Below are 14,020 nucleotides of genomic sequence, written 5' to 3'. Positions count from 1 at the left end.
TTAACATGGTCAAAAACAAAGAAGAACGAAGTCGGCCTGTATGTTGTCTGTTTACGGGTTGGAGAGACTGAACAATACGACTTTGACAAAAGAGACTAAAAATAAATTCTAAAAAAAACAACATCAGTGGCATTGTAGCATAATTAAAGAAGAATGTTAACACTGAAGGTACGTTATTCTTAGTCGCAAAAGTCGAATTATGTGTATGGTTTAGGTGAATTTAGCTACATGCTAATTAATCAAGTTTAGTTTGACTGATCTGACTGAGTAGGGCGCCCTCTCTGTGGAACCAATGCATCTTGAGTGACTCATTTAACCTTTCTTTACCTCTCTCTCTCCCTCCCTCCCTCTCTCTCTCTCTCTCTCTCTCTCTCTCTCTCTCTCTCTCTCTCTCTCTCTCTCTCTCTCTCTCTCTCTCTCTCTCTCTCTCTCTCTCTCTCTCTCTCTCTCTCTCTCTCTCTCTCTCTCTCTCTCTCTCTCTCTCTCTCTCAACGATGTCTGTGGAACTCTTGCTACCAATACATTGAAACGTGTATGTTTACATCAGCCAAGCTATTACTTAAGTGTAAAGCTGAAACAGAGAAATGGGTACATCCCAGAGAGACACATGCATTCCTCTAATATTCAGTAATCTACAGTGACCACACACTCGGGTCACACAATTAATACATTCACTGTGAAGGATCAGTTTCTGCTATCTTTATTGTGTTTTATCTATTGTTTATCATGAAACCTTCAAGCCTTGTGATTAGTTTCTAGAGTAAAATTCATAAATTAATATATTTCATCAAATACCTGTTACCAATATAACACAAAAATGTTATCAATTTAAGTATGACGTGAAACTGGAATAGGCACGTAAACTTGTCAATTACAAATGAAAAGACAGAAATATCAATTTAGTTATAACAATTGAAAAGGACGATTTATGCTTGGTAAACTTTGCAAGTGGTACACAATACAATACAGTAAAATTGTGTACAAACCTGGAATGGGTTCTGCATACTAAGGAACGTTACAGTCCCCTCATCCCATGAATTTCCCTGTGCCCCATTTTTGTTCCATTGTAAATCTTCGGTGCTGGAGCCTACCTCTTTGGAGTAGATATTAAGTCTGCCAATTTCATTCCCATACATATGATAGTAAAATGTAAGCTGTTAATTGACCATGGAAAGAAAGGCATATTTGTAATTTAACAATTGTAAATTACACAACAACACATACATACATACATACATACATACATACATACATACATACATACATACACACACACACACATACACATACATACATACATACATACATACATACATACATACATACATACATACACACACACACACATACATACATACATACATACATACATACATACACACATACATACATACATACATACATACATACATACATACATACATGTATACATACATACATACATACATACATACATACATACACACACATACATACATACATACATACATACATACATACATACATACATACATACATACATACATACATACACAAACACACACACTCACATACATACATACATACATACATACATACATACATACACATACATACATACATACATACATGCATACATACATACATACATACATACATACATACATACATACATACATACATACATACATACATACATACATACATACCTGCATACATACATACATACATACATACATACATACATACATACATACATACATACATACATACATACATACATACATACATACATACATACATACATACATACATACATACATACAAATATATAAAAACAAAATAATGTACATTGTAGCAATTCAAAAAGTCCAATGAATTGTGGGGAAGTGTTTGTTGACTAGTCATATAATGCTCTCGTCGACCTGAATAAAACAAGTACTATAAAGCATTCAGCTATGAGTGCCTTAATGGATTGTAATTTTTCAAGATCAACAATAGGCTATAACCCTTACTTTGCAGTCTTCACTTTGTGATGGGTTGATATAATTACTGATTAGTCTTGCCACTTCATTTTGTTGCCTTGGCGGTGATGTCTCTATGTAGATATAATGCCCTGATGCATCTCCTTTGGTGTGATCGCCGGTTGGTCCTGTACCTGAAGTTGGTGTACTGCCATTCTGTCTGGTCCAGTCAAAGTCATCAGTAATCATCTGTGTCCACTGACACTGTGAGCTTTCAAAATCACACGGCAACGGATAGACAAACTCTATAATAGACGATAAATTAGCACAAACTTTGTTAGATAAACAGCTCAGATTCAGATATAGATACTTCATTGCCATATATTTATAAAACACTTGAATGTGACTATTTACGAACTCTCCTTAGTATGAATGAATGAATATTTTATTCGTATCATATTAGGCCACCGGCCTTTATATACAAAACTTTATAAACCAAAAGTTGTACAGTGGTTTACCATCATCTAGAATTTTCCAATCATTTCAATCATTTCAGCTCTTTTCTGAAAAGCAAAGTGAACATAACGTGAGAATTGTCTAATTAAATGTTCGTGTTTTGTTGATAATAGTATAAAGAACTTATATAGAACAGGTGGGTCGAAGAAATAATCTGGAATGTACTTCTTTCTTACGTCATCATATATAGGACAGACCAGACAAAAGTGATATTCATCTTCAATTGTTCTATTTTGACAGAAAGGACACACCCGGTTCCTTCTAGGGGGTTTTGTTCTTTCCCATCTACAGTTTTCAATTTGTAGCTGATGAGATGACGTACGAAGGCGACAGAGTGCATTAGTTTTGTATATAAAGGCCGGTGGCCTAATATGATACGAATAAAATATTCAACTCTCCTTAGTAGAGTTGTACAGTATGGAAGCCCGGAGGGGACATTTGCGTAGAGCAAAATGCTAAAAATTATCTCGTTATCTCGATTTATTACGTCGTTATCTCGAGATAGCTATGTCGATATAACGAGATAGTATATCGAGATAACGAGATATTTTTTAACATTTGCTCTACGCAAATGTCCCCTCCGGCCTTCCATAGTACAGCTTCAGTTTCAGGAGCTGCAATTTTCAAGTCTTCTAATCATTCTTTCTACACCGTGTTTTTTTTTCTTTAGCCTGTCGACATTGCTGGATCTGTGACTACACTAGCTTGTTATGGTATTCTATATAAACTGATAATACAATTTGGAAATATCGCCATACGATGATTGGTCGCACTGGGGAGTGAAAACACAGTGTTAGACTGTTTGATTCAAATTAAATCATTATGTAAATGTACACTTGAAAAACTACCGCAGTGAGATGAACACAGATTAGTGAGAGGTATAATGTGTAATGATTTGCATTAAATTTGCATATAATGCTAAGGCTAATTAAAAAAAAAATTGTGTGGTTCCGATAACGCCCAATTTCAAAATAGGGTGGGTAGGCAGGATTTTTTAAAATGTCGTTGTACTTGCACTGTCTGTACGACAAACAGAAGACCTCATGTGGTACGTTGTATTCCACTGTGTTGTTTTGATCATATGAAGCAATGATGTTTTCAAATCTCACCATTTCTCGCGCGACTTTGCACCTTTTCCCCCGATTTTTTTGATAATTATTTTAAATTACATAAAAACTAGTTTGGGTCGGGTTACCGGAACCAAACATTTTTGTTTGTTTGGCCTTTATATTAATATGTAATAGGTATGCTTTTCTAATAATGTCTTTTGGGGATATGGGCAGCTTATCCAGTTTGAAGAATCATTACCATAACAAGCTGGTAGACAGAACGAGAGCTAGCATAGTCATAGATTCGACGATGATGTTAGTCATACACAAGCTGTGACTAAGAAATGAGACGTAATCCAAAACGTATTCAACAAGCTGTCAACGATAAATTTAAAAAAAACCAACATATTAGTACATACCGGATCTTTAACAAGATAAACATACCCAACTGAATTATTTTCCGTCAGATATACTAAGTTATTTTTACAAGAAATTCACTCGAAATCCTAGCGGGGGTGGGGTAGACAGGTGTCTATTTGATATCCATATATGGAAAAAATATTTCAAGTGGTCACGGAGGTGATTGTTCTATTTATCAGTAGCATGGGGTGGGGGGGGGGGTATTCTTTGGTATATTTCGTATCGGATTCCCTCCTGTAGTAATCGAATGTATTTAGTAATTTTGCAACTTAGAGGGCTTTCAGGGATACCATGGATTTTGATATTTTATTAATTATAATAAAACACATACATGTAGTGTCATGTCATTGAACACTACAGTAAGTGGCGTCTCAAATTCAAGTCTACATACCAGCTATCAAACACCTCGAGAGTTATGGGAGTGTCTAAATATTACGGTGACGGTTGAATCAAATTGTCAGTGTTTCTGATCATAATTAACTCCTTTAAGGAAGTAAGTATTTATACTGTACTTTACGTTTTGGTTGTATTTATAAAGTATTTGACCCGTTATCGTACATATCAATGTAACTATTTAATCAACCGGAATGTCCCATTGTTTGCTCTGTGCGACATATTTACTTCCCTCTGAATAAGTTGACCTGGCTGCATATAAATAATAGCGTTCGAGACCAACACTGGAAATCAATCTAAATTCTATATTTTGTCCATGCTACCTTCAAGAGGCTACACTTTGCTTATCAGGCAATGTTTAACATCCGTCAAGTGACAAAATTCGAGGTCCGGGTCTTTGACCAGATTGGAACTGTACTTTGTCATAAATTGTAGGTTGTTCTCTGTTTTATGATGACTGTATACATAGTTAATACAGTAACTGTGCTTGTAATTACTTTATCTTCATTTCACCTGTCTTGACTACAATTTAACGCCTATGTATGGCTAGACGTATGGAAGCCTGCATGGACGGAGACATGGATGAACAGAGAGACAGTCCATGCCTATATTTTTTCAATATTTTGTCGATATGGGGATAAAAATAGATTTCTGATTAATGCACTTAGTCGGTAGATCCTGTTGAAACGATACCAGTAAGCAATATATCAACAACTTATCAATAACACTAAAGAATGTCTACCAAGTACAACCAGTCTGGAAATTTAATACGGATGTACTGTCGTCAAGCAAAACCGAAGTATAAAGATAATGACTGAAATGTCATTTGCTACCATTACAGCTAAAATGATGTAAGCTTGGTGTTTCACTCATGTGACACGACATTTGATACACACCCTCAGACAACTTCTTAATATACAAAAGGAACAATTATATAGGTGCCGTGCACATTGGGGATGTAGAAGTAGTCAACTTGAAATGTTTGATTATTAGTTAGAAAATAAACAATTGCAGCCATTAAAATCATCAAGTCCATGTGTAATGTTATCATTAGAAGCCTGTGTTCAATATGGTTGGGCAAAGGATCCTGCTGGGTTTATTGTGTCTCTGTTATTGTTAGTCTAGAGTTGAAATATGTCTATAGCTCTGTGTCAAAAAACGTAATGTCCCATTTGTTAAACACCAAACCAACATCATTTTAGCTATACTATCCAAATTGTAAGACAGTGTAGTATTTGTGCAAAGCAGGACATTGCTACTAGTAAACAGAGCAATATTGATTGGTAACAACCATTTGATTATAAAAGCAAATAAATATATTTGCCTTTATAAGTCTGATATCATTTGTCATTTACACTTGAAAGACAATGGGTGCTAGCCTCACCACAACTTAGTAAGATGGTATTCGGGTGGGTCTTTAGGTTTAACAACAGAAACTCCAACTGTATATTGACGTACAGCATGTAGTTTTGGTTTTAATTTATTAATATCAACATGTGCATTGAAGAGCCAACATGAAAGGGAAGGATTGAAAACTGCATGAAACAGTCATCAACTTGTGAGATGCATCATCATGATTGTCAGCTTGCCTGATTCATACTCGTGTACCATCAAATGTGTAAGATTAAACTGTAACGTCCCTAACAATTATCAAAAGAGATGCCAGATAATACCAAACGATGACATCAGATTGCTTCGATACTACATTCTTTGAGAAAGACTTCTAAAAGAAATTGTATCGCGATCATTGAATTCTTACATTTAGAACTCGCCTTTCGTACATACATGGAATGATGTATATACTTTTCACACACAAGTCTTTAAATATAAATAAATATAAGGAAGAAAGATTAAAAAGCTTACCGTAATCGGGTGGAAGGGTGGGTACAGAAGACACTTCTCCGTGAACGACGACGAACACAAGAGCATACAATACCCACCCATAACAAGTCTGTATCTCCCCTCTCCGTTGAACACACTTCGTACTCTGTATAGTCATTTTGAGAGTGGGGAATATAAAACACTTAATCGTGTGTCAATTGCACTACATCCCACAGCATAGTACGCTTTAGGCGGCAAAAGGTATGGAAAAGGTGTGCTTTGATTGAGCACAAGCCGTCAGTGTCAATATCTCGACCAAATCTAAAGAACCGATATTCTTCAAAGGGTAAATATATAATACCTGGTACAGGTGCACTCTGATCAAGGTAAAACAACACGATATATACTGCCAGACGATGGTAACAACTGTACTCAGTACTGCAGTGTCAGTAGCTAATAATAATATTAATGACCTGACCCCCTTCGAATGTTTGACCCCTGACCCGTAAAACAAGCATTCCTAAACGATGCAGTCACCCATGGAAGACATTTCCGTGTTCATCACTTCCAATCGCCAGCATAACACCTAACGTTTTTCTCGTTTTTCAGCCTTTTTTTTTTTTTACCATGCTACACTTGGTAATTCGTCATCGACTTGTGTATGACATTTCTGTTGAGATCGTCTACTTACTGTAAATTTACATAATATATGGACCTTTGCCATAAATGATAACAAGGTCATAAATGCAATTTTTCACAAAATGTGATTCGTTTGATTTCAGTCCTCCCCAGTATAGTAGTGCAATGTAGTTAGTCGTACCTACCAAAAGAATGTTAACTACCAGCTGCAGATTCCGATGTAGAACACTATTTGAATGACTTCTTTTTGCAATATTTTTAACGGTTCTAGGACACCCCCCCCCCGGACAAACGCCCCCGGACAAATGCCCCTGTAGAACAAATTCCCCCGGACAAACGCCCCCGGTAGGACTGTTATTACCTAGTACGAATAAAGATTACAAATCCAGATTTTGGGAGTACACTTAAAATATGGTTTTATCACTTTTATTGTATAACGGATGAATAGACAGAAGATGTTCAAAAAATGTTGAATTTGACCAAATAGGGAATGCTTTGATTTTATCACTTTTATTGTATTATTACCAAAAGCGTGCTTATAGAGTGATTTCGGGTGGTGCACTTATGTTAAAAATGACTTAACTCAAACACAGTCATTGTTATATACACATACACATTTTTTCGGACATTAGACTGAAATTGTGACGACAATAAAGAAAAATACAAACAACAAACTTAAGTGTGATAAACACGGGATTTGATTTTCAAATAAGGCAGTTAATAGGAATTGCTTAAGTGTAGAACTCCAGAATCTGATTGCATAAATACTAAACATTACTATAATATTCAAAACTGGAGGTTGTGGGCTATTCCCCTCAAAAAGTCAAGCACTTGACAACAATTTGTATAGAACTCTGGACTCTGATTGCATAAATATTAAGTTGTAAAACCATATTTTTAATTTTAAGTACATCGCCTAAAATTACGTCTTTCAATCGCACTATAGTAGAAATGCTAAGTAACCCTAAAAACATGCCTTTCTTGGTTGAATCGTGAGCCATAGTCCTACCGTAGGCATTTGTTCAGGGGCACTTGTCCGGGCGCACTTGTCCGGGAAGCATTTGTCCGGTGGGCGTTTGTCCTGTTACCCTTTTTAACAACTGGAGTTCAGTACTAAGCGTATATATGGTGAAATGTGAATTGTTAATAAGACTTAAAAAGTACCGAGCGTATTGGTCTGAAAATTTATGTAGGTGTGTGTTATATATTCTGGTGAAATGCAAATTAGGTCTAAAATCCAGACTCGGACGTTACTGACATGTTTGGTTTGAATAAGGTACAATAATGTTATTTTGAGTCAGAAACCTAAAATTATATTGGGCCGATATTTGTTTGATTTTTGTTCGGGATGACCCTAGAGGATGTCTAAAGTATTTGGGCAAAGCAAGGTTCATTGATTCTCAACATGAATATGAAAATTTAATCTTTTCAATGAGCCCGACCTACCCATCTTTAGGATATTTTATTTTTTGATGGCCGTACGTCCTCCTATGACCACACATGTCAGTAGAATGGCTTCTGGACTATGATGCACACTTTGTTTCAAAATTATTTATAAGTATTTTGAACAATACATGTGAACCTACACATTGAGTCAGTTCCGAATTATATACTAAATTACAGAGCTTTGCTTGGAGTGGCGACAACTACTAAGCTGTTTTATATCCAACATATAAGGGAATGAGCAGAAAATTAGCCATTTCGCTCCACGCCACCCTCGGTGGCCTCTTGTCGAGACAGGGGTTGACGATGTGTGAGGGCGCCCCATCACGGCGTACCTTACAGACTAAAAATCGGCGGGGCCAAGAAAAGTCAAGTCAAGGGAGGGGCTTCGCCTAACACATGAACAAAAGGTTAGCCCTATGTGATCGATGAGGGCGCACAGTACAGTGATACTGGGATACAAGTATGTAGTAGATACCAGCAGACCAGACGAGTATAAAGTTGACGTCAGATTCAGATTCAGGTAGCGTCATATTGAGCGTCAGATAGCCTCAGATCCGAAGACACCCGACGGACTCAATCAAACCTGAAATAATACCATTGAGACTAAAGGGAAAGATTCCACTTCACAACCTCTTGATGGAAGGTGGAATGTCTTTGCTTGCACACTTTTGTGCCAAGTAAATGGCAACATATTACGTACGTAAGCACGTAAACTCAAATTTTTACTGACATCTTTACTGATGCCATGTACATTATTGGCAAAATGTATCAACCAACGAACATACAGTGGCTGAACTTGGGGCTATCAATGTCTCTGTGGTAAGTATTTCAACTCTATTTCACGTATTTTTCCCAAATAAAAATTGTGCAAGCAGAGACATTCCAACTTCCATCAAAAGATTGTGAAGCAGAGTCTTTCCCTGTAGTCTCAACGGCATTATTTCAGGTTTGATTGAGTCCGTCGTGATCGGGTGTCTTCGGATCTGAGGCTATCTGACGCTATTTGAGGCTCAATATGACACTCAATATGTCGCTACGTGAATCTGAATCTGAATCTGACGCCAACTTATACTCGTAGATACCAGTACATACAAAACAACCCAAGTTTTAGCCATTTATGCGAAGCTCCGAGACTGCCACGGTGAGAGAGTCTAGTTCTCCCCTAGCATATCTGGAGTTTTGTTTATTCTATTATGGCAATGTTGGGGTTATTCATAGCTTTAAGGTAATATTTCACAGCTTCGAAAACCTAACTTAAAGTTAATGTAGGGTGACCCTAAAACGAATGACAACCTGAATGACGGAAAACGAATGACAGCATTTCTAGGTGGTAAACAGTGGAATGACACCCTTTTCTACATCCAGTTAGTTGAATGACACCCTCTGCACTGTAAAACCAGTGGAATGACAGCCGCCACTCTATAAAATAAGTGGAATGACAGCACTTTCAATGCTTTAGAACTGGAATGACAGCATTTCTAGGTGGTAAACAGTGGAATGACACCCTTTTCTACATTCAGTTAGTTGAATGACACCCTCTGCACTGTAGAACCACTGGAATGACAGCCGCCACTCTATAAAATAAGTGGAATGACAGCATTTTCAATGCTTTAGAACTGGAATGACAGCATTTCTAGGTGGTAAACAGTGGAATGACACCCTTTTCTACAATCAGTTAGTAGAATGACACACTCTGCAGTTTAGAACCACTGGAATGACAGCCGCCACTCTATAAAATAAGTGGAATGACAGCATTTTCAATGCTTTAGAACTGGAATGACAGCATTTCTAGGTGGTAAACAGTGGAATGACACCCTTTTCTACAATCAGTTAGTTGAATGACACCCTCTGCACTGTAGAACCACTGGAATGACAGCCGCCACTCTATAAAATAAGTGGAATGACAGCATTTTCAATGCTTTAGAACTGGAATGACAGCATTTCTAGGTGGTAAACAGTGGAATGACACCCTTTTCAACATTCAGTTAGTTGAATGACACCCTCTGCACTGTAGAACCACTGGAATGACAGCCGCCACGCTATAAAATAAGTGGAATGACAGCACTTTCAATGCTTTAGAACTGGAATGACAGCATTTCTAGGTGGTAAACAGTGGAATGACACCCTTTTCTACATTCAGTTAGTTGAATGACACCCTCTGCACTGTAGAACCACTGGAATGACAGCCGCCACTCTATAAAATAAGTGGAATGACAGCACTTTCAATGCTTTAGAACTGGAATGACAGCATTTCTAGGTGGTAAACAGTGGAATGACACCCTTTTCTACATTCAGTTAGTTGAATGACACCCTTTGCACTGTAGAACCAGTGGAATGACAGCCGCCACTCTATAAAATAAGTGGAATGACAGCACTTTCAATGCTTTAGAACTGGAATGACAGCATTTCTAGGTGGTAAACAGTGGAATGACACCCTTTTCTACATTCAGTTAGTTGAATGACACACTCTGCACTGTAGAACCACTGGAATGACAGCCGCCACTCTATAAAATAAGTGGAATGACAGCACTTTCAATGCTTTAGAACTGGAATGACAGCATTTCTAGGTGATAAACAGTGGAATGACACCCTTTTCTACAATCAGTTAGTTGAATGACACCCTCTGCACTGTAGAACCACTGGAATGACAGCCGCCACTCTATAAAATAAGTGGAATGACAGCATTTTCAATGCTTTAGAACTGGAATGACAGCATTTCTAGGTGGTAAACAGTGGAATGACACCCTTTTCTACAATCAGTTAGTTGAATGACACCCTCTGCACTGTAGAACCACTGGAATGACAGCCGCCACTCTATAAAATAAGTGGAATGACAGCATTTTCAATGCTTTAGAACTGGAATGACAGCATTTCTAGGTGGTAAACAGTGGAATGACACCCTTTTCTACAATCAGTTAGTTGAATGACACCCTCTGCACTGTAGAACCACTGGAATGACAGCCGCCACTCTATAAAATAAGTGGAATGACAGCATTTTCAATGCTTTAGAACTGGAATGACAGCATTTCTAGGTGGTAAACAGTGGAATGACACCCTTTTCTACATTCAGTTAGTTGAATGACACCCTCTACACTGTAGAACCACTGGAATGACAGCCGCCACTCTATAAAATAAGTGGAATGACAGCATTTTCAATGCTTTAGAACTGGAATGACAGCATTTCTAGGTGGTAAACAGTGGAATGACACCCTTTTCTACATTCAGTTAGTTGAATGACACACTCTGCACTGTAGAACCACTGGAATGACAGCCGCCACTCTATAAAATAAGTGGAATGACAGCATTTTCAATGCTTTAGAACTGGAATGACAGCATTTCTAGGTGGTAAACAGTGGAATGACACCCTTTTCTACATTCAGTTAGTTGAATGACACCCTCTGCACTGTAGAACCACTGGAATGACAGCCGCCACTCTATAAAATAAGTGGAATGACAGCATTTTCAATGCTTTAGAACTGGAATGACAGCATTTCTAGGTGGTAAACAGTGGAATGACACCCTTTTCTACAATCAGTTAGTTGAATGACACCCTCTGCACTGTAGAACCACTGGAATGACAGCCGCCACTCTATAAAATAAGTGGAATGACAGCATTTTCAATGCTTTAGAACTGGAATGACAGCATTTCTAGGTGGTAAACAGTGGAATGACACCCTTTTCTACAATCAGTTAGTTGAATGACACCCTCTGCACTACTGTAGAACCACTGGAATGACAGCCGCCACTCTATAAAATAAGTGGAATGACAGCATTTTCAATGCTTTAGAACTGGAATGACAGCATTTCTAGGTGGTAAACAGTGGAATGACACCCTTTTCAACATTCAGTTAGTTGAATGACACCCTCTGCACTGTAGAACCACTGGAATGACAGCCGCCACTCTATAAAATAAGTGGAATGACAGCACTGTCAATGCTTTAGAACTGGAATGACAGCATTTCTAGGTGGTAAACAGTGGAATGACACCCTTTTCTACATTCAGTTAGTTGAATGACACCCTCTGCACTGTAGAACCACTGGAATGACAGCCGCCACTCTATAAAATAAGTGGAATGGCAGCACTTTCAATGCTTTAGAACTGGAATGACAGCATTTATAGGTGGTAAACAGTGGAATGACACCCTTTTCTACATTCCGTTAGTTGAATGACACCCTCTACACTGTAGAGGGTGTCATTCAACTAACGGAATGTAGAAAGGGGTGTCATTCCACTGTTTACCACCTATAAATGCTGTCATTCCAGTTCCAAAGCATTAAAAATGCTGTCATTCTACTTATTTTATAGAGTGGCGGCTGTCATTCCACTGGTTTTACAGTGCAGACGGTGGCATTCAACTAACTGAATGTAGAAAAGGGTGTCATTCCACTGTTTACCACCTAGAAATGCTGTCATTCCAGTTCCAAAGCATTAAAAATGCTGTCATTCCACTTATTTTATAGAGTGGCGGCTGTCATTCCAGTGGTTCTACAGTGTAGAGGGTGTCATTCAACTAATTGAATGTAGAAAAGGGTGTCATTCCACTGTTTACCACCTAGAAATGCTGTCATTCCAGTTCTAAAGCATTGAAAATGCTGTCATTCCACTTATTTTATAGAGTGGCGGCTGTCATTCCACTGGTTCTACAGTGTAGAGGGTGTCATTCAACTAACTGAATGTAGAAAAGGGTGTCATTCCACTGTTTACCACCTAGAAATGCTGTCATTCCAGTTCCAAAGCATTAAAAATGCTGTCATTCCACTTATTTTATAGAGTGGCGGCTGTCATTCCAGTGGTTCTACAGTGCAGAGTGTGTCATTCAACTAACTGAATGTAGAAAAGGGTGTCATTCCACTGTTTACCACCTAGAAATGCTGTCATTCCAGTTCTAAAGCATTGAAAATGCTGTCATTCCACTTATTTTATAGAGTGGCGGCTGTCATTCCAGTGGTTCTACAGTGCAGAGGGTGTCATTCAACTAACTGAATGTAGAAAAGGGTGTCATTCCACTGTTTACCACCTAGAAATGCTGTCATTCCAGTTCTAAAGCATTGAAAATGCTGTCATTCCACTTATTTTATAGAGTGGCGGCTGTCATTCCAGTGGTTCTACAGTGTAGAGGGTGTCATTCAACTAACTGAATGTAGAAAAGGGTGTCATTCCACTGTTTACCACCTAGAAATGCTGTCATTCCAGTTCCAAAGCATTAAAAATGCTGTCATTCCACTTATTTTATAGAGTGGCGGCTGTCATTCCAGTGGTTCTAAACTGCAGAGTGTGTCATTCAACTAACTGAATGTAGAAAAGGGTGTCATTCCACTGTTTACCACCTAGAAATGCTGTCATTCCAGTTCTAAAGCATTGAAAATGCTGTCATTCCACTTATTTTATAGAGTGGCGGCTGTCATTCCAGTGGTTCTACAGTGTAGAGGGTGTCATTCAACTAATTGAATGTAGAAAAGGGTGTCATTCCACTGTTTACCACCTAGAAATGCTGTCATTCCAGTTCTAAAGCATTGAAAATGCTGTCATTCCACTTATTTTATAGAGTGGCGGCTGTCATTCCACTGGTTCTACAGTGTAGAGGGTGTCATTCAACTAACTGAATGTAGAAAAGGGTGTCATTCCACTGTTTACCACCTAGAAATGCTGTCATTCCAGTTCCAAAGCATTAAAAATGCTGTCATTCCACTTATTTTATAGAGTGGCGGCTGTCATTCCAGTGGTTCTACAGTGCAGAGTGTGTCATTCAACTAACGGAATGTAGAAAAGGGTGTCATTCCACTGTTTACCAC

Source organism: Glandiceps talaboti, chromosome 4 (assembly GCF_964340395.1).
Source record: "Glandiceps talaboti chromosome 4, keGlaTala1.1, whole genome shotgun sequence".
Classification (NCBI taxonomy): Eukaryota; Metazoa; Hemichordata; class Enteropneusta; family Spengelidae; genus Glandiceps; species Glandiceps talaboti.
The sequence above is the reverse complement of the archived record's forward strand: the minus strand, read 5'-3'. Positions refer to the sequence as shown.